This window comes from Abramis brama (genome assembly GCF_963993115.1).
Source record: "Abramis brama genome assembly, chromosome: 16".
NCBI classification, from domain to species: Eukaryota; Metazoa; Chordata; class Actinopteri; order Cypriniformes; family Leuciscidae; genus Abramis; species Abramis brama.
Window position 1 is genome coordinate 24,840,383 of NC_139978.1, and position 19,407 is coordinate 24,859,789.

At 39.0% G+C, this 19,407-nt stretch overlaps 3 long non-coding RNA genes across 3 annotated transcripts; all 3 read right to left on the bottom strand.

Annotated features, from left to right (window-relative positions):
* Positions 1-709: 709 nt before the first annotated feature.
* LOC311098293 lies at positions 710-7,777 on the bottom strand. The gene is made up of 4 exons (XR_014609447.1): positions 2,025-7,777; positions 1,784-1,942; positions 1,548-1,635; positions 710-1,449 (listed from the first exon to the last, which is right to left on the bottom strand). It is a non-coding gene; the product is annotated as an uncharacterized lncRNA (long non-coding RNA).
* A 3,881-nt stretch (positions 7,778-11,658) lies between these two features.
* On the bottom strand, positions 11,659-12,400 carry LOC311098291. The gene is made up of 3 exons (XR_014609445.1): positions 12,260-12,400; positions 12,005-12,092; positions 11,659-11,860 (listed from the first exon to the last, which is right to left on the bottom strand). It is a non-coding gene; the product is annotated as an uncharacterized lncRNA (long non-coding RNA).
* A 5,200-nt stretch (positions 12,401-17,600) lies between these two features.
* Positions 17,601-18,887, bottom strand: LOC311098295. The gene is made up of 4 exons (XR_014609449.1): positions 18,482-18,887; positions 18,240-18,392; positions 18,048-18,150; positions 17,601-17,947 (listed from the first exon to the last, which is right to left on the bottom strand). It is a non-coding gene; the product is annotated as an uncharacterized lncRNA (long non-coding RNA).
* Positions 18,888-19,407: the final 520 nt, after the last annotated feature.

Below are 19,407 nucleotides of genomic sequence, written 5' to 3' on the forward strand. Positions count from 1 at the left end.
AGTCATATCATTCATAATAGCAAAGTCATTGTTGTTATTTTGGTTTTGTTTCAAGGACTTAAACCACTGGACTTTAGTCATGCCTGCTTTTGAGTAGTCTATAAAGTGTAGACATTTCTTTTGGGTAGTTCAGATTCTTTAGTGTAAATTGTTCTTCCAAGCTCTCTGACTACTGAAAATACAAGGCTTTACTTTCAAGCATACTTTTAAGCATGAAGAATGTGTCTTTCATGGCTTCACTACAGGAGACAAAAATATTAGGCTATTACATTCATATAATTCAATAACTCCTTTTAATGACTCCCTTAACAGGCTTTTAAGCAATTAAACATATTTTATATATGCTGAGGAGCCTTTTCTGATTGTGATTAAAAAGATAGGCTGCATAAGTTTTAGGGTGTACAATATCAGTAAACATGAAGAAGTACACAATTTAATTTGCTTGAGGACCATTCACTCATGTACCTAATCTTGAGACCAAGTCTGCAAAACTGCAAGCACATTATCTACTTTACACTCAGTTTGCAATTGTAAACAAACTTTTTGCAAAACGCTAAACACCATTAGAAACATCACTCAAACCTATTTTATTTGGGAAACACAAATGCCACACTCATTTACTGATAACACCCAATGATCATTTGTTCACTTAGAAATCAAAACATTTTGTTTTGAGAATTAAATTAAAAACATTTGACACCCTTGCATTTCTGTTTATAGTGTAAATATACCTAATCTGATCACTTAGAAATCAAAATGTTTTCAATGTTCTGAGAGACAAACAAATTTTTCACCCATGGATTTCTGTTTATTTTGTAGATATATACTGAATATGCATACAAGTTACCTCTATTTGTATTTCTATTTCTATGACTTCACAATAGTAACAAATTCAAATTCTCCTGATAAGCAGCTCTAACAAGCCAATAGTGTCATTATTCTGTTCAAGTCAGTTCAGTGTTGATTCAGTTCAGTTAAATTACTGTAAAATGTATCAATTGTGCAACAATTGTGCATACATACTGTATACTCTAGTGTATTTGTGCACATACATGTATGTTTGAGTGCTATGACAAACTCTTTTACACTGCACAAGCACTATATAATACTGTTTTACATTTTCCACATCCGTGTGTATTTTGTTATATGGCAAATCATTTGATGGTTCGTGTGTAGAGTTCCTATGCAAAAACACAGTTTTTAGAAGAGTTAAAATAGTTTTGAATGAAGTGTTTTTGCAAGAGATGTATGACATTTTGCATGTTGTGTGCATGAGATTTTATGTGGTTTTGTGTGTAGAGTTTCAAAAAATTAAGCCATAGTTTCAGAAATTGTGTGTAAGCCATTTTAAAAAAACTGTAAAAAACTTTAACACTTGTTGAATTCCCACATTCAGCATCAGATGACATTGTTCCTGGTTTTATTTCTTGAAGTCCTTCAGTCTCACATCTGTACATTTGTAAGAGAGCAAAATTAGAATTTGTAGTCATTAATAAAACAATCTTTTAAACACTTAAAACACTTGAAAATGTATGATAATCACTTACTTTGAATGTGGTTGACAGGTAGTGAAAGAGCCATTAGAGTAAGTGCCTTCTGCACAGTTACCACAATCAGTATCAGTAAATGCTGTTCCTATAAGGATATTAAGACAATAACTGTTTTAATAAGAGTCTAGCATTACAAGTACTACTTGTGTCTGTCATCACGTTTAGCAAAACTAATAATGGCCAATTTCTATTCTCTCCATTCCAAAAATTATACACAGATACACCTCACCCACCTGCTTGTTTGATATATTGTCCAGGGTGACATTCAGAGTGTTTCACAGCAAATGTACAGCTGCCTTTATTTTGCTCAATGCAGTAGAATCCGTCCAGTGGCTCACAGACAGTGTCTGCAGAGCGTGTGCAGCTTCTCTTTACTCTTACTCCTCTTAGTCCTGTGGAAACCACAACACACTTTTTAATTTCTGTAGAAATCGCTTCTTTATTTCAAGTCTTAATTTTGTGAAACATGCTTACCTGCATTACACAGAGAGCAGGGAAATCATGCTGTGAGTCCGTTGAGTTCATCGGTGTACGTTGATGCAGGACATGGAACACAAGTTGTACTGGTATCTTCAGCGCAATGCCAATAAACACGGTTTCCTAAACAAAAAAAAATGGTGGTTTATGGTGGTTAGAGTATTGGTCAAGCTGGTGGACCACCAGTATAGACATGCTGTTCTCAAGAAAATCTGAGCTGGTGTTACTGGCACCAAACATCCCTTGTTGGTCCCAGCAATGCTGGATTTTTCAACAGGGATGACTTTACTTCCTCAAGTGATAGATACTTTCTCAATTGCAGTTTTTACACACATTTGTTAACAGCCAAAAATGTCCTTTGTTTAATGTTATTTGAAAACACAACTTCATTTTGTTTGCCTAATTAAGCCTGAACATTTTTAAGCTTTTGTCACTCATTCAGTATTTTCTTAAGGCAGAACCAAACATTACACAGTGTATACTGTACCTGGCGCACACATGGGGCAGCATTCTCCATTAACCTCATATTCAGCAGGAGCACATACACTCACCTAAAGGATTATTAGGAACACCATACTAATACTGTGTTTGACCCCCTTTCGCCTTCAGAACTGCCTTAATTCTACGTGGCATTGATTCAGCAAGGTGCTAAAGCATTCTTTAGAAATGTTGGCCCATATTGATAGGATAGCATCTTGCAGTTGATGGAGATTTGTGGGATGCACATCCAGGGCACGAAGCTATTTTAGTACAGTGAACTCATTGTCATGTTCAAGAAACCAATTTGAAATGATTCGAGCTTTGTGACATGGTGCATTATCCTGCTGAAAGTAGCCATCAGAGGATGGGTACATGGTGGTCATAAAGGGATGGACATGGTCAGAAACAATGCTCAGGTAGGCTGTGGCATTTAAACGATGCCCAATTGGCACTAAGGGGCCTAAAGTGTGCCAAGAAAACATCCCCCACACCATTACACCACCACCAGCAGCCTGCACAGGCATGATGGATCCATGTTCTCATTCTGTTTACGCCAAATTCTGACTCTACCATCTGAATGTCTCAACAGAAATCGAGACTCATCAGACCAGGCAACATTTTTCCAGTCTTCAACGGTCCAATTTTGGTGAGCTCGTGCAAATTGTAGCCTCTTTTTCCTATTTGTAGTGGAGATGAGTGGTACCCGGTGGGGTCTTCTGCTGTTGTAGCCCATCCGCCTCAAGGTTGTGCGTGTTGTGGCTTCACAAATGCTTTGCTGCATACCTCGGTTGTAACGAGTGGTTATTTCAGTCAAAGTTGCTCTTCTATCAGCTTGAATCAGTCGGCCCATTCTCCTCTGACTTCTAGCATCAACAAGGCATTTTCGCCCACAGGACTGCCGCATACTGGATGTTTTTCCCTTTTCACACCATTCTTTGTAAACCCTAGAAATGGTTGTGCGTGAAAATCCCAGTAACTGAGCAGATTGTGAAATACTCAGACCGGCCAATCTGGCACCAACAACCATGCCACGCTCAAAATTGCTTAAATCACCTTTGTTTCCCATTCTGACATTCAGTTTGGAGTTCAGGAGATTGTCTTGACCAGGACCACACCCCTAAATGCATTGAAGCAACTGCCATGTGATTGGTTGATTAGATAATTGCATTAATGAGAAATTTAACAGGTGTTCCTAATAATCCTTTAGGTGAGTGTACACTGAAACACAGTTCGAAGTTCAAAGTGACAACTGCAGCAATGGATAAGATAAATCCCAACTTAATCATATTCATATAAAGTGAAATGCAGATTTATTTATTCAGTTTTAAAGTGGAGACAAATAGTATGTGCTGGTTTCTTCAGCATTAGATGAAGTAATTATGATCAGAGCCACCGCTGACCAAATGGACTGCCACTAAAAGTTTCCTTCCTGGAGATATATTAAGTGTCTCTGCAGGTTCACACATAGCAATACTCCAACAGTTGCATTCTGTAAACAGCTGAAATGACAAAATGACAGTACTAAGTTCTACACCAACATAAACATGAATAAGGTGTTGATTTAAAGGTGTTCAGGGTTAGTCTCTGTTATTTCTGGATCTTATCAAGTTTCCCAAACAATTGATGCAATGCTCTAAGCCTAGAATTAATGTTTATGCATAAAACAAAGATCCAAATACATAAAATCATTTTTTGTCCTTTGTGTTTTTAATCAAACTTGCCTTGACTTATGTACATTAATCGTGAACAAAAGAAAAGTTCAAACAGATCAAATCAAGTATAAACTGTCAATGCCAAACATTTTAATTTTCAGGTTTGAGCAAGCAGGTAGATCTTACTAGTAGAACAAGATTGGCGACCCTAAGATATATGATTACTACAGCACTACTTCTGTGATATTGCTGAGGAAAAACTGCATGGTTTGTGGTTAAGTCTCATTTCTTAAGTAAGGAGAAATCATATGACATGGTCAATGACTAAACAACAACAAACAGTTTGCTGTCCATGTACATTTAGTAGAAAACATGACACAATGTATAGCCTACAGTGCTATTTAAAACTATGTAAATAAAGCGATAATGTATATCAGCTTTGTCAACTTTGATGAGCAGAGTCAATGACATAATCCATTTTAAGGATCCAACAGAGAGATGTCTATTTGATGTCCCTATTATTTTTACTTACCATATTATGCTGGTTAGCTAGCATGCTAAATTGCTAATATTTCCAGCCAGTCAGAATTCTTACTAATTTATTAAGAACCATAAAAAAACATTTTTGTATGCTCTAAATCAACAATGTCCAAATCAAGGGTGTCAAAATTGGACAGGCTCAAAACGCTGAAGAACCTGTACACCTGTATTTAGCATCAAACACTTGTGATCCGATGTTACCAGATGTAAACAGGGCCTCAGTCCTGGAGGGTCACTGTCCTGCAGAGTTCACTGTTCCTTCAGAGTACCTTCAAATTGCCTCTTCACACCTTTCTAGCTTCAAGTTTCTAGTATGCCAAGTAAGACCTTGATTAGCTGGTTCAAGGGTGTTTAACTGGAGCTGGAGCTTAACTTTTAGGGGATTGGACACCCTTGCTCTAAAAAGTGTAGCTATAGACCCCAGTGACGGATCCACTGATCTATTTTATGTCGTTCTATATAGATCAGTGGACAGATCCTGGGATAGGCACTATAGGCATATATAGATCATTTGAGCCAGTTTCTCCAAGTAGGTATAGCTGCAGACCGAAGATCTCCAAAATGGGGAGTGAACTCCAAAAATAGACAAAACCTCCAAAAAGGGCTGCTAAAGGGCTATGACTTTTGCCATAGAGTGGTGCAGGTACGATATCACTTTGTAGGCCAAAACACGGAAGCGAGTTAACATTTTAGCACTTCCGGTTCTATCGTGGTTTAATGAGGTTTTGGTTAAATGGCTGAAATAAGGTCTGTGGTGAACACAAGCTCAAGAAACTTTCACGTTTTATTCTACGACATAAAATACATCAATATTACCCCACTCCTGATTTTTTGAAGCTGTTACGTCTTGAAAAAAGGCGGTTGCTAACTAGTGGCTAAATGGGACTACAGAGGCTGTCGAGGAGATTAAACGTCATTACGCCGAACAGGTAAGCTTAGTCTGCTTTTACAGCCTTGTTATGCTTATAATAGTGCTCTTATAAACTATTCTAACTCAAACGTTATGAGAAAATGTTTTTAGATAAAAACTGAGAGTTGTCGGAGGCTTAGTGGTGGTGACGCTGAATTCATGGGACCGTGGTGTAGTTCATTTATAGCATAGCCTACCTTTAGCTTTTTACTTCTGGTGACTGCATTTTGGCTTCAAAATTCATAAATGTTGTGTTCATCTTGTGATAATTATCTTGATGGACAAAACATGCAGTTAACTTTTGTTGATCACAGATCACAAATTATTTTTAACAATAATCCAGCAGCCTATGGGAAAATCCTATTGGGTTTTTGTCGAGGGAACCAAAGTGGTGTCACCTGCACCACTCTATTGGCTCTGGCTTTAGCCAATTTTCATTGCATTTCAAAATAAAAATGTAAAAATTAAACATCATTTCTAGTTGATCTAAAATAAAAATGTATAACATATACTATATAAATAAAAATTCCTATATAGCTAAATAAATATGCTCCGTGACAACGTTTTACTCTATCGGGGTGTTTTTCAGTTTTGTTAATGGTTGTAATGGCTTTTTGATTAGCGTGCTAGAGATGTTATTTTTCATTGTAGGCAGAATTATACAAGCAATGTCTCTTTTCTTGGTTTGTATACCAGTTTAAAAAACATGGATTAAATTGTACATAAATACAATTTACAAATAAAATATTAGCTTTAAAAGTGAAACATGTTATAATCTTTACGGTAAGAACCATATATTTCTCACCATCCTTATCCACTTCCCCTGTATAAAGTGTATAATTCCTACAATGGTGGTTAAATTAATATTTTCCAGATGACTGTTATATATGAAAAGATAAAGGGTAAAAAGTCTCCCGGATGTTACAATACACTATCACATTAGCAAAAGGAGAAAGATGCAACTATTTATACAAGTAGGGGAATAGTCTACATTTGTTCAGAAGTATGTGCAAAGGGGCTCTTGTCCACATTGACAGTTTGTTCACTAAATTCAGACAAAGAGGAGTTGGTTATGGATAGGATATGCAATAGAATGCCAAATGTGAAAAATATTCAAATTCAAACCACTAATATCAATTGCAAATACAATCAGAATTAACTGTCTGATGTAGAATACTGACATTGTATTAAATGCAATAACTAAAGTAGCTACTGAGAAGTTAATGAAAACACACAGATATGCACGAATTGTAAGTGAACACTTTTAAAATGATGATTTCATATAATGCAAAATGAATACATTTAAGTTATTAATACAAATTATAATTGTGCAAAAGTAACTGAAGGTAGTAAAGGAACCGTATGTAAGATTGTGGCCAAAACTGGTACTGCAATCACTTTCAAATTACTGTAGAGCTGTGTATCCCCTCCCCCTCCCCCCTGACTGGAGGTTGCCAGTGGGCTGCAGGATCCAGCAGGAACGTAGGCTGCTACAAGGAGCTTCCAATGGAAAGTGACGAGTCCTACACAGTTAGTTTTTTTCTGTTAATTATGTTTATGCTTCATGAGAGATGTTTTGTGAAGTAATTATGTATCGCAAAAATTTACTAATGGCGATTAGCCAAATATAATCGTAAAGATGTACATTGTTAGAATCTCCTATACAAATCCTTGTTTTATTTCGGACTTTGTCACAACGTATTTCGGATTCATAACGAGGTCTTTTAGGTTTCGTAACGTTAGACATTTTTTTATCCGAGACGTTTGTAGCTGCAGCTGTGGTAACTAGAGCAGAGCTGGAAACCCGGATGCCGAAACACTACTGACTTCGTGATTGGTAGATAGGTGGAGGGTGGGGCATCAGGCCAAAACACAACATGACAACATCAACATCAGTTGAGGGCTGCAACTTCACTTTTAAATGACAATATCTTGGCCGGACTACTGTTGTCAGTGATATAAGTATTTGCAATGAACATGATTTCTTAATGTCTAGTCCAGTGGTTCCCAAACCTGTCCTGCCGGCACCTCAACACTGCACATTTTCTTTGTCTCCCTAATCAAACACACCTGATTCAACTCATCAGCTCATTATCACATGGGTTAATGCAGTGGTTCCCAAACCTGTCCTGAAGGCCCCCCAACACTGCACGTTTTCTTTGTCTCCCTACTCAAACACACCTGATTCAACTCATCAGCTCATTATCACATGGGTTAATTGAGCTGATGAGTTGAGTCAGGTGTGTTTGATTAGGGAGACAAAGAAAATGTGCAGTTGTAACACTTTTGTAACAGTTACAGTATACTAGGCTCAGTGCTAGGTTCCATTACGGGAGCAGTGATTGATGTAAGATGCATTAATAACCACAGAATCAGTTTAAATTGCCGGCTTAATACGTTTAGTTGACAGCATAAAACAGACAGTTGACATACAGTTAACATTAATTTCAAAATCACTCAAGGAAAATTTTTTAATTATTTCCCCCTCTTTTTGTGTTCACGTGAGTTAGTTTATGAATCCTTTTTTTTATTTAAACCTACTATTTGGCTTAAAAGGATACTATTTTCAACCTAGGTTATTATTAGTCTCAAGTTGTATCACTAATTTATGTGAGTTAAAGCTCCAGTATGCAACTTTGGTATTTGACCACAAGAGGGCGCAGTTTCCAACAATAACAAAGGCGAAGCTTGATGACGCTATGAAGGAGGTGACGATGGGAGATGTCGTTTTTAATGCGTTTTCACCATCTAGCGATATATCTACATGGAATTAATGAATCATGATCACGGATGAGGTAATTTATTCGTTTTTGTATTACCTGTATGTCTGATCGTATTATTTTATGTCATCATAATTAATGAACTGCAAGGAACGTGAAATGTTATGCTATATTATCCCGTTACAACATACAGCTATTTGTCAAATGATTTGTTTGGTTAATGTTGTGCAGTTTTACGTTTTTATGGTTAATGCCGTGTTGTTTAACGTGTTCAAACCAATATCTAAAAGTAAATTTGAACGAACATTTGCAAGTAATGACTAAATATATTTTTTTAACATCATATCCGATTGTATTTAATTGTACTGCCATAATCTCGGTCACCACACGTGATAAAAAGCCTTACCAAAGTACAAAGAGCAATATAACTTTGTTTATAAGTGCTATTATTGACAGTTGCATGTCTTACCTGTCTCAATACACTCGCGAGAGAGTCTCTGTCAAGTCCAAGATTGACGCGCAGCTCTCTCCATCTCGAAATCGCCTGCCGATATTTATCCGGGTTTTATTCCTCCGTTTGTCACACAGTCCGCGACTCCGTGTGTATCCGAATATGGACGCTTTCGTTTTGTTGGCACTTCAATAATCGCCAAAGAGTTCGTGATCCATAACAGCTATAACCATACAGTCTATGGCTATAACGCTTTAACCACCACTTCCGCATTTGACCATGCGATATTCCGGTGTGGTGGGTCATATTTTTTATTTATTCTTTTTTTATTCTTTGTCAGACGTCTTTATTGTTTATTGTGATAAGAAAAAAAACCTCAATAAAGTTGTTGTAAAAAAATTTAAAAAAAAAATCCGGTGTGGTGGAATATCCTATCACATGGTCCACACCGGAAAAAAGGATAGAGCGGACATTGCGTCACTGAGGCGCGACATTTCTTTTCCGGGACGGCCAGTTATTTAAAATCGGAATTTCTCTGAAATAAAAAATCTTTGGAGACTTTTGAGATATTGTAAGTACACAACTGGAGGAAATATATCACACTGTGCAAGTTATTTTCGGAAATTTTATTACAAAATTCCTACATATTGGAGCTTTAACTCAGCTTTATTCTGGATAAAGTTTAGTTCTTAAGTTTCAAGGTTTAGTTCAAGTTTGGTTAAATTCCCTGTTAGTTTCAACCGTTTTCTATTTTGTTGTTCGTACCCCCCAAAAAATATTACCTGTCAGAAAACACCATTACAGCATTAACATGAAGGGTTAACAAATAAAACAATAACAAAAAATATAAAAAAACCCCCAACTCAAATTGTATTCAGCAAAAGACTGAATAAACTTGTATTTCACAAGTAATTGTCTTTGTTCTCTTAGGTGTCAGTCCTTTAATTGTCCTGAACGGTTAATCCAGTGTCTCTGTGGATCCACTGCAGCTCTGCAGTGAAATGTGGATCAATCCTACCAGTTTCTGATGAAAACCATGCAACATCCGGCAGAGGCGCTTTGCTCCTGTGTGATGCACAGTTCATGGGGTCACTGGGTGGCTCGCCATCTTACATCTCGCACGTGGAATCCAACTCCGATATTCGCTCAGAATTTCCGGTCCAAACCTTAATGGCCAAGTCCCGTTCGGCAATGAACACAAGTATGCAATGTCGCCAGGTCACAGCAGGTTGGAACACAAAAAAAAAACTCCTTCAAGGCACAAAATTAACTTTAAATGGACTCTTTACTTATTCTTTCTTGTTTTTCTCTGTTTTCAGCAGTAGCTCTGCAACGACTGTCTGCGTTTCTTCCTCGTTAACAAGCAGGAAAAAAATGAAACAACCCGGTTGGCTGTGGCTAGTCTCAGGAGTCACGCTGCAACGTGACTCTTCAAAATAAGAGTCTGAACACATTTTAAACCATGTTAAATGAAGAAAAAAATAAAATAAAATAAATTCACATATTTTTAACCCTTTTTATATGTTCTTAAACCTAAATGAAACATATGAAATAAAGCATTTGACTATTTTAATGCATTTTAATTTTCTTTTAACCTATTTGTTGCCTATTCATTGCTTGCAATGTATTTCTTTATGACTGTTTTTATTAACAGCTTTAGTTTGAAATGGTGCTTTGTAACCAGGGTTACACCGTGTTGGGGTGCTGGCAGGACAGGTTTGGGAACCACTGGTCTAGTGACATATCAGGGGCATTTTATGATTAATTGAAATACATTTCTTACATACGGTTCCTTTAAGTGTTTTTTTCACAGTTGTGTAATACTCCTCATGTTCATATTGTTGCAACACTCATACTGCTACTTTCTTTTCTGAGGCTTATTGGCACAGCACTTCATAAGCAGAGCCGTCGCTGGTCAAATGGGTGTCTCAGTTTGTGGCTCTATCTGCTGGACTTCAGGCATGACAAATTCTTTAGAGAATGTGAAGACAAGTCTGGAAACTGTAGTCATTCACAATTTGTTAGGTCTTGTTCTTCCAATCTGACTGTCTCAGTATATCCTGCCACCAACAACTGAAAACACAGTGAAGGAAAGCATTACGTTTCAGCTTGTACAAGCACAAAAAATGTTATCCTATATGTACAGTACATGAGCTGTTAAACTGTGTTAAATGTCTGTGACTACTCTTACCTTTTGTGCTGGCTTTTTCATTGAAATAATTTCCTGTCTCCTTTTAACAAAAAACAAATAAACATACATTTTATTATTTAAAACACAACACAAACACAAGATATTTGCTGTATTTTTTCTATTTAATGTTAAAAAAAGAAATAAACGTTCAGTATACCTGTATTCCTGTATGAACAATGAAGACAAATTATTAGTAATTTAATCAATATTATATTTCTCACTGCATCACCATCTTTTTTATAGTAGCAAATATACAGTATAGTGTATATGAATGATTGTCAAAATGATTATAAAAGTTACAGTATCAGTTATACTGTATAGGCCTATTTTACATATTTAATTTGGTTGATTTTGCATAGAAAAGTCATTAATACATTTACATTTATGCACTTAGCAGACGCTTTTATCCAAAGCGACTTACAAATGAGAACAGTAGAAGCAGTTAAACTAACAATAGGACAACAATATGCAAGTGCTATGACCCTTCCCAGTTTGATCTAACGCAGTACCTGTACTTTTTTATATATATATATATATATATATATATATATATATAAAGATAATAGATATAGAAGATAAAGTGTTAGTATTAATGGATCAGGTGTTGCCAAAAAAGATGTGTCTTCAGCCGTTTCTTGAATAATAAAACAACTATATAGATCTCCTACATAAATATTCTGAAAAAAAATAATAAAGCTTACCTGAATGTTTAGAACATTTCTTCTTTCGAATATGAACAATTTTAAAAACACTTACTATTGTAATTATTATTAATAAAGTAACTATAACACTAATAGCTATGGCTGTTGAAGCAGTCTTTGGATTTCCACATTCACTGTCAGATGATTGAGTTCCTGGATTTGTTTCAGTAAGTCCCATGGCATCACATCTGTGAATGATATATTATGAAATTATGACCAAATTATGAAATATTTAATAAATATGAAATGTGGAAAATTAAATATTTAATAAAACCAAAATATTATGAAATGATCACCAAAAGCACACACTAACAGCATAAGTGAGCACTCACTTTGTGTGTGGTAAACAGGATGAGAAAGATCCATTTGAATATGTGTCACCTGTACAGTCAGCACACACAGTATCTGTGGAGTCAGTACCTAAAAAGACAATGGACACATAGTAAAATATAACCTACATAAAAGGTTACTATTGTTTAAAAAAAAAAAAATGCTCCGTTTCCTTAACTGCAACTAATGCACCACAGATAACAATAAACAGCCTTTCATGCACTGTCCATGTATATTTATATACTTTTATCATTTACCTGCTTGTTTAATATATTGTCCAGGTCTGCATTCAGAGTGTTGCACAGCAGATCTACAGCTGTCTTTATTTCGTTCAATGCAGTAGAATCTTTCCAGTGGCCCACAAACAGTATCTGACGACCGAGTACAAGCTTTAATCACTCTTAAGCCCTATTCGCACGGGATTAGTATTACCCCTGGACCTCTGTAATTAGGAAATTACCCCCTGACGTCTGTGTTTTTGGTGGCTCATTCACACGGGCAAATAAATGTTCGTAATTCCCTCGAGTTTACGGACTTTACAGTGTGCGCCCACCCATTCACACTTCACTAGCTGAACGTGCTGAAACGAAGATCGCGCTGCAGTGTTGCAATTCAAAAAAAGAACTTATTTAAAACCAATTTATTAGAGAAATATATTATAGAATATCATAGTAGGCTATTGTATAAATATATAATATATCTTCTTTTTCTTTTATTCTTTGTCCATATTTACAACAAGCCTGCCTGAAGAAGGTATTATGAATACCGAAACGTCGCGATAGGCTTGTTTTTCTATTCATTTTATTTGGTTTATTTCATTTTATATCATTTTTACTCTTTCACACTTTGATTTCTTGAGATAGCCTACTTACAGGATGGACGTCTTTATAGAGGCCGTGTGAGACAAAGAAATGCTCCACGATACAGACTACTAAGTTACACTACCACAAAAAGCGTCCAAACTTTCCAAAAGAGCTTCCATGTTGCGCCAAAATACTTAATTTGACGTTTCCATGACAACGGTCCGAGTTGAGCTTCCGGATCACGTCTTTACTGTACCGTATTTTTCGGACTATAAGTCGCTCCGGAGTATAAGTCGCATCAGTCAAAAAATGCGTCATGAAGAGGAAAAAAACATATATAAGTCGCACTGGACTATAAGTCGCATTTATTTAGAAATTTATTTCACAAAATCCAAGACCAAGAACAGACATTTAATATGGAAAGGCAAGTTATTCAACTACACAGTAGCACACAGAACAACAGGCTGAGTAGGTGTCCGGTATGTTAACGCAACACATTAACAGTTATTCAGCTACACAATAGCATAAAGAACATATACCTGGGAGGCTGAATAGGCTAAATTAACATAAGCCAGCGAGTCCATCAAGCAAGTTACCAGTAAACAAGTTCACCAAGCTCCCGCGATCTCATTCCACATCACTGAATCCATTGAATTTTCTTCATCCTTGGGTGTGGCTTCTGAACAACTCCGCCATAGAGCGCCCTCTCGCGGCTGTAGACGGTAATGTTTTCATCTCAGTCTGAATTAATTTTGATATATAAGTCGCACCTGACTATAAGTCGCAGGACCAGCCAAACTATGAAAAAAAGTGCGACTTATAGTCCGAAAAATACGGTAGTTTGTTTTCTCTTTTGCAGCACTTCATAGTTTTTATTGGAGAAAAACTATAATCGGATTGGAGTAGATCATATCGAGAGATTTTATTGTTAATATAGTTTTAATACAGACGTAAAATGGACTGTTAAACGGCCCATAATGGTTATTACGTTCTTTAGAAAACGTCTCCGGTTACTATCGTAACCTCGGTTCCCTGAGAGGCGGGAACGAGACATTACGTCAAAGACGTATATGGGAACTCCCTTCCTCCTCATTTTCACTGAAATCTTATAGGCTAACGCCAGCTGGAGACAGCTGGCCAATTGACGCGAAACATGCAAATGCTGACCGGTCCGTGGGCAGTATAAATAGCATGGGCGCGACAATTACGTCAGAATCAAGACTGAACGCTAGCACAGCTGATCAAACGGCGAGCACGGCGGCTGACGTAATGTCTCGTTCCCGCCTCTCAGGGAACCGAGGTTACGATAGTAACCGGAGACGTTCCCTTTCAAGGCGGTCACTTCAACATTACGTCAAAGACGTATATGGGAACTGTATAGAATCCCGCCGTGAGAGCAGTGAAGATAAGCCCTAAACGGGGTCAAGCTACACTCCCACGAGAGACAACAGTTCTAAGCCAGCAGCGCCGCTAGGAGCACTCGAACTGATGGCGAAGCTAGACCAAGAAACGTCTGTTCCGACCTACCAAGTTGCATATCCAATGCAATGAAGCGAAGGCTGCACTGGAGGGCAGCACAACACCATAAGCACTCAAGCACAAGAGTTAACACAGTGTCGACGGCAATAGCGGTGACAGCTGCATAACCTTATAGCCATACACAGAGTTAACAGAAATTGAAAACTACTGTGTAATGCGGAAACAGCTATGTAACATTATAGTCATAACACAGAGTTAGCAGCAATGGTAACTCTGCATAATGCAGACTACTGCACAGCTGGTGGAAACAGTTCATGAGTACATTAATAAAACTCACCGAACCCACGACGCTATAGGCAGTGCATAAAACTTGAACCCCTGGCGAACATGTTCTGAGAAGACAGCCAGCATACCTATATCCCGTAGGCATTAAATCACATGAAAAGCGTCGAATTCAGTGAGAAAGTCTCAGTCCCTAGTACCATCCACCAAGCACACAAACAGCTAGTCAGACTGCTGCCTGGTGGTCCACGTACATCCGCAAAGCCCTTACAAGGCTAACAGCACTCTGAGCATCAGCATCATGTGAGGCTGACAGCTTCAGCAGAAGGCGGGCAAGGATAAATCTGTGCTCTGAACGGTGTAAGCGTCTTCGGAACGCAGTTTGGTATCGGACGGAGAGTGACGCTGCAGTCACTAGGTCCGAGACAATGTAACATCATTCAATAGAATGAGCGTAGGTCTCCAAGTGCTTCGCTGGGGCGAGAACAGGTGGAAAGGTCCTTCTCAAGGAGATCTCTCAGCACTTATTAGTGTGAAGTGTCTTGCTCAAACGAAGGACCCAACAGCGGACACACAAGAAGGTTCCACAGCTTGGGGCTGGGGTGCCAATCGTGCCGATCGCCTGTAGAAGCAGGACCTTACTGAGGGGGATTGTCATGGGGGGGGCCCCATAACTCTCTCAGGTCCGTGAACCGGGGATGATAGGCCAGCAAGGGGGTCACGAGGAAACTGACACTCCCTTGTAGAACATAGTCCGATGTTCTATAGCCGATGTACAGAAGTGCAATTTAACACATAACTGAATGTACATAAACACAGTGCCAGTGGCCGTAGCGACAACAACTGTGAATATACGCAGTTAGATAATAGCCCCATAATAGCATAGCACCTCAGAAGTACACAAACACAGTCGTAGCCGTAGCTAGAACTGTGAGTATACGAGTTAGTACAGAATAGCCAGTTGCAGTGAAGGAAACGGGGCAACATAACAGCGTAGCACCTGTACGTAACAGCATCGGTCGCTGTAGCGCCAACTATACGCAGTAGCTCAGTATAGGCACTGAAGGATACGGGGCAACACCGCAGCATGAACACATCCATGTGCAATAATGCAGCGCAGGTCGCCGTATCGACAGAGACTGTGAATATGCATAGTTCGACTGGGATAGCTAGTTGCACTAGATACAGGGCAACATGACAGCATAACACAAGTGCGTAAGAATAGTGCATCCATGTATGTACATAACGCAGCGTAAGTCACCATAGCTGAGATGCACAGTTAGATCAGGATGGCTAGCTGCACTGAAGGAAACAGGGCAGCATTACAGCCTAACACATCCGTGCACGTACATATATCCAGAAACTGTGAATATGCACGGTTAGATTAAGATAGCTAGTTTTGCACTGAAGGAACAGGGCAACAAAATAGCAAAAACACGTCCTTGTACGTACATAAGTGCAGTGTAGTCGCCGTAGCGACAGAACTGTGAATATGCATAGTTAGATAGGACAGCTGGTTGTTGCACTGAAGGATAGAGGGCAACATAACAGCATAACACATCAGTGTGCACATTTAGAACATCTGTGTGTTGTGGCGGAGCTGAAACACTACAAAAACAAATTAAATCATTAAAACAAGGTTGTCTCCGCCCATTTCCGTTGCTAAGTGGGGAAAAAGGAAATGAGGTTATCACATAAAAGGAGGAGTTTATACTGAAGAAGGGGAGAGAGAAAGTGTTGGAAAAGACGTGAAGTTTGTTGTTACGAGGGCGATTTATCGAGGTGAGAACCGGAAAGCCTCAATCACAGTCGAACGCCAACTGAAAGTAACCACATGAACTGAACGAGCTGTTGGTAATTCCGTGGTGGAATAGTAAATGCAAAAGAAGGTGTGTTCCCTTACCTGGGAGGCGGTGACGCAATCGTCAGCGGGTAGAACGCTGTGCCTCTGCTGGAGCGGATGCGGGAGAGTAAACCGCTCTCCACAACAATGTCTTCAGCGCGGAGCGTGTAAAAGACCCTCAAGCGAGCTGTGTTAAGGACCGTCTGGATCCTGTGGCTGTTTCCAGTTACCATCCAACAGAGTTTCACCATTGCTAAAGGCTACGGCGTGGCTGTACTCGCGGCTGTAACACTCACACAAATTCCTCTGCACTTTCCACATCCGGGTTATCCGGTCCCCCACAAACTAAGTAGTGAGTAATATTTTTTTTTTTTTGGCCCGGTTTTGTTTTATTTTTTTGGAGTTTTTATTTTATTTTATTTTTTTTGCCACAAAACAAAATTGACATTTCTGATATATTTTTGTTGTGTTGAGAAAATCTGATTCTGTACCTGGACGAACGAACTGTTGAATCCGTGGTCTTTGTAAAGAAGATTTGACTGGGAATTTAAAGTGGTTGTATATTTTTTTTCCCTTTTTGTTCTTTTTTTGTGTGAAATGGTATGAAATACAGACATTTCTAAACTGATTTTGAACTGTCCTTGGTGATTTCTTTTTTTTGTTTCCGTGTATGTAACTGGTGGCATCTAAGCTAACTGGGTTATTATCCTGAAAATATTGGCAGGGTTACACCTGCCTGGCGCCCGAACTTACTAACTTTTATTTGAACAATCATTGGTTGATTATTTGAATTTATTATCGGGTTACCACCGTTACAGAAGTGGCGCCCGAACAGGGACTTGAAACTTGAAAACCTGGAACCTGAAATTTGTAATCTGAAAACTTGAATATATTATCTCTTTGAACTGTTTTGTTTTGGATTTGCTCTTGTGATCATTGAACATTTTTTCCTGTGAACTGTTGCATTATCCAAGTGGACGTTTATCATTTTTCTGATCATTTGAACTTTGGTGAATTGAACTGTGGGCTATCCAGACGATTTTTGAGAACGTTTGGGTTAAATTGTGTGAAAAAAAAAAAAAAAACTTCTGTGAAGTAACCTCTCTGTAGTTTGTTATTTTGTTGTTGCCCCTTTTGCCAAAAGAAATTGAGATTGGCCAAGTAGTGTTTCCATTACTTTATTTTTTTTTTACATTTCACCATTGACCATTGGCACTTCCACACATACACGTCACCCATGGCCCATACCCCTCAACCACAATCCACTTTCGTGGCCATTGACCCTCCAGACATTGCAACACCCAACTGGCCCCTGGTGCAACAAACTCCACAGCAACCCAGACAACTACCTCCTGTTCCCACTTTCTACTCCACCCCCACTCAGTTTCACCCTCCAAGAACCCATGTGCAATTTTCCACTCCACCACCAGGGGAAAGGGCTCCTCCTCCACCGACTGCTGACATGCCGTTGTGCACTTCCATGGAACTGACACCACCTTCTGGAACACAGCGTGACTTGCCTGCGGTTCTCCCAACACCTGGCAGAGGAATGTATCAATTATCAGAGCACGTACAAGGGAACTGGGATATCCTGTTTAATTGTCTCAAACAGCAGGACACAGCTTTGAAAGTACTCACCCAGGAACTTGCAACTACCACTTCACAGCATGATGCCAAGATTGAAACCTTGACTGCTAAGATTAAATCCAACCATCAGCAGCTTCAGACCACGATCACTGCTCTAAAACAACATGATGAAGAGGATACTGATCAGCTGACAAAAGCCATGAAGGTGATGGTGACAGGAGAACTGCAGAAAAGTGAGCGCACCATAGTCTCTGAAGTCCGATTTATGGTCGAACAATTGCAACTAGAGGTACAGAAAGACATCCATGAAGTGCAGCAAAGTACTCGAAAGGATTGTGGCCAACTTTTCCAGGAGATCAGTCAATGTACTGTCCAACTGAATACCGTATGTGACTCCTTGAAAGAGATGAAATCAGAAATAAGCAGTTACTTCAAATTCCCTGGGAAAACAGTAACTGACCTTTCATCAATGACACTAAAATCACCTCCTCGCTCCACTGCTGCAGAAGGTGAAACGTCAAAACCTCACCCATTCTCGTCTGTACATCCACCTTCTTCGCATCCAACATCTGTGGTAAAGAGTGATCATTTGAAACTAACCTTCCCCACCTTTGGCAGATCATCAGATGATAGTGACCCTCTGTTATATTTAACCAGATGTCAAGACTTTCTGGCATTACACCCCTTAGAGGATACAGACATTCTGGCAACCTTTCGCACTGTCCTTTATGGAACAGCACGGGACTGGTGGGAAGTGGCTAGATCCTCTGTTCGAACATGGAATGAGTTTGAATCCGCATTTCTTGCAGCATTTCTTTCTGAGGATTATGAAGACGAGCTAGCTGAGCGTGTCCGCACCCGAATTCAAGGGGAAAAGGAGTCCATTAGAGATTTCGCTTTTACTTACAGAGCTCTATGCAAGCGTTGGAAACCTTCACTGACAGAGTTTGAGTTAGTTAAATTGATACTCAAAAACATTAAACCATACCTTGCCAGTCAACTTCGCAGCAGAGTAAGTTCAGTGGATGAACTGGTAAAACTTGGGCATCAACTAGAAAAAGACTATGTTCATCAGCTGCATTGTGAAGGACGAACCATGACTTCACCTATACCACAAAAACCTACCTCTAACCGTCAAGGTGAAAGACCCACCGTCCAATGCTGGAGATGTAAAGGTCAGCATCCTCCTGGAAACTGTCCACAATACTCCACTTCACCTTTCACATCACATCAAGGTCCTTTCCAACCTGCAGGAAACAAGCGAAATTCCCCAGCACAAAACACAGGAGGAACACCATCAAATAACGCCCTGTCTGTCGCACCTCCATCTCAACCATCCACTGTGACTGCCTCTTTTACTTCTAAATGTGAGTCTATACCTCAACAGTTGGTCATCCCAATTACTATTGGC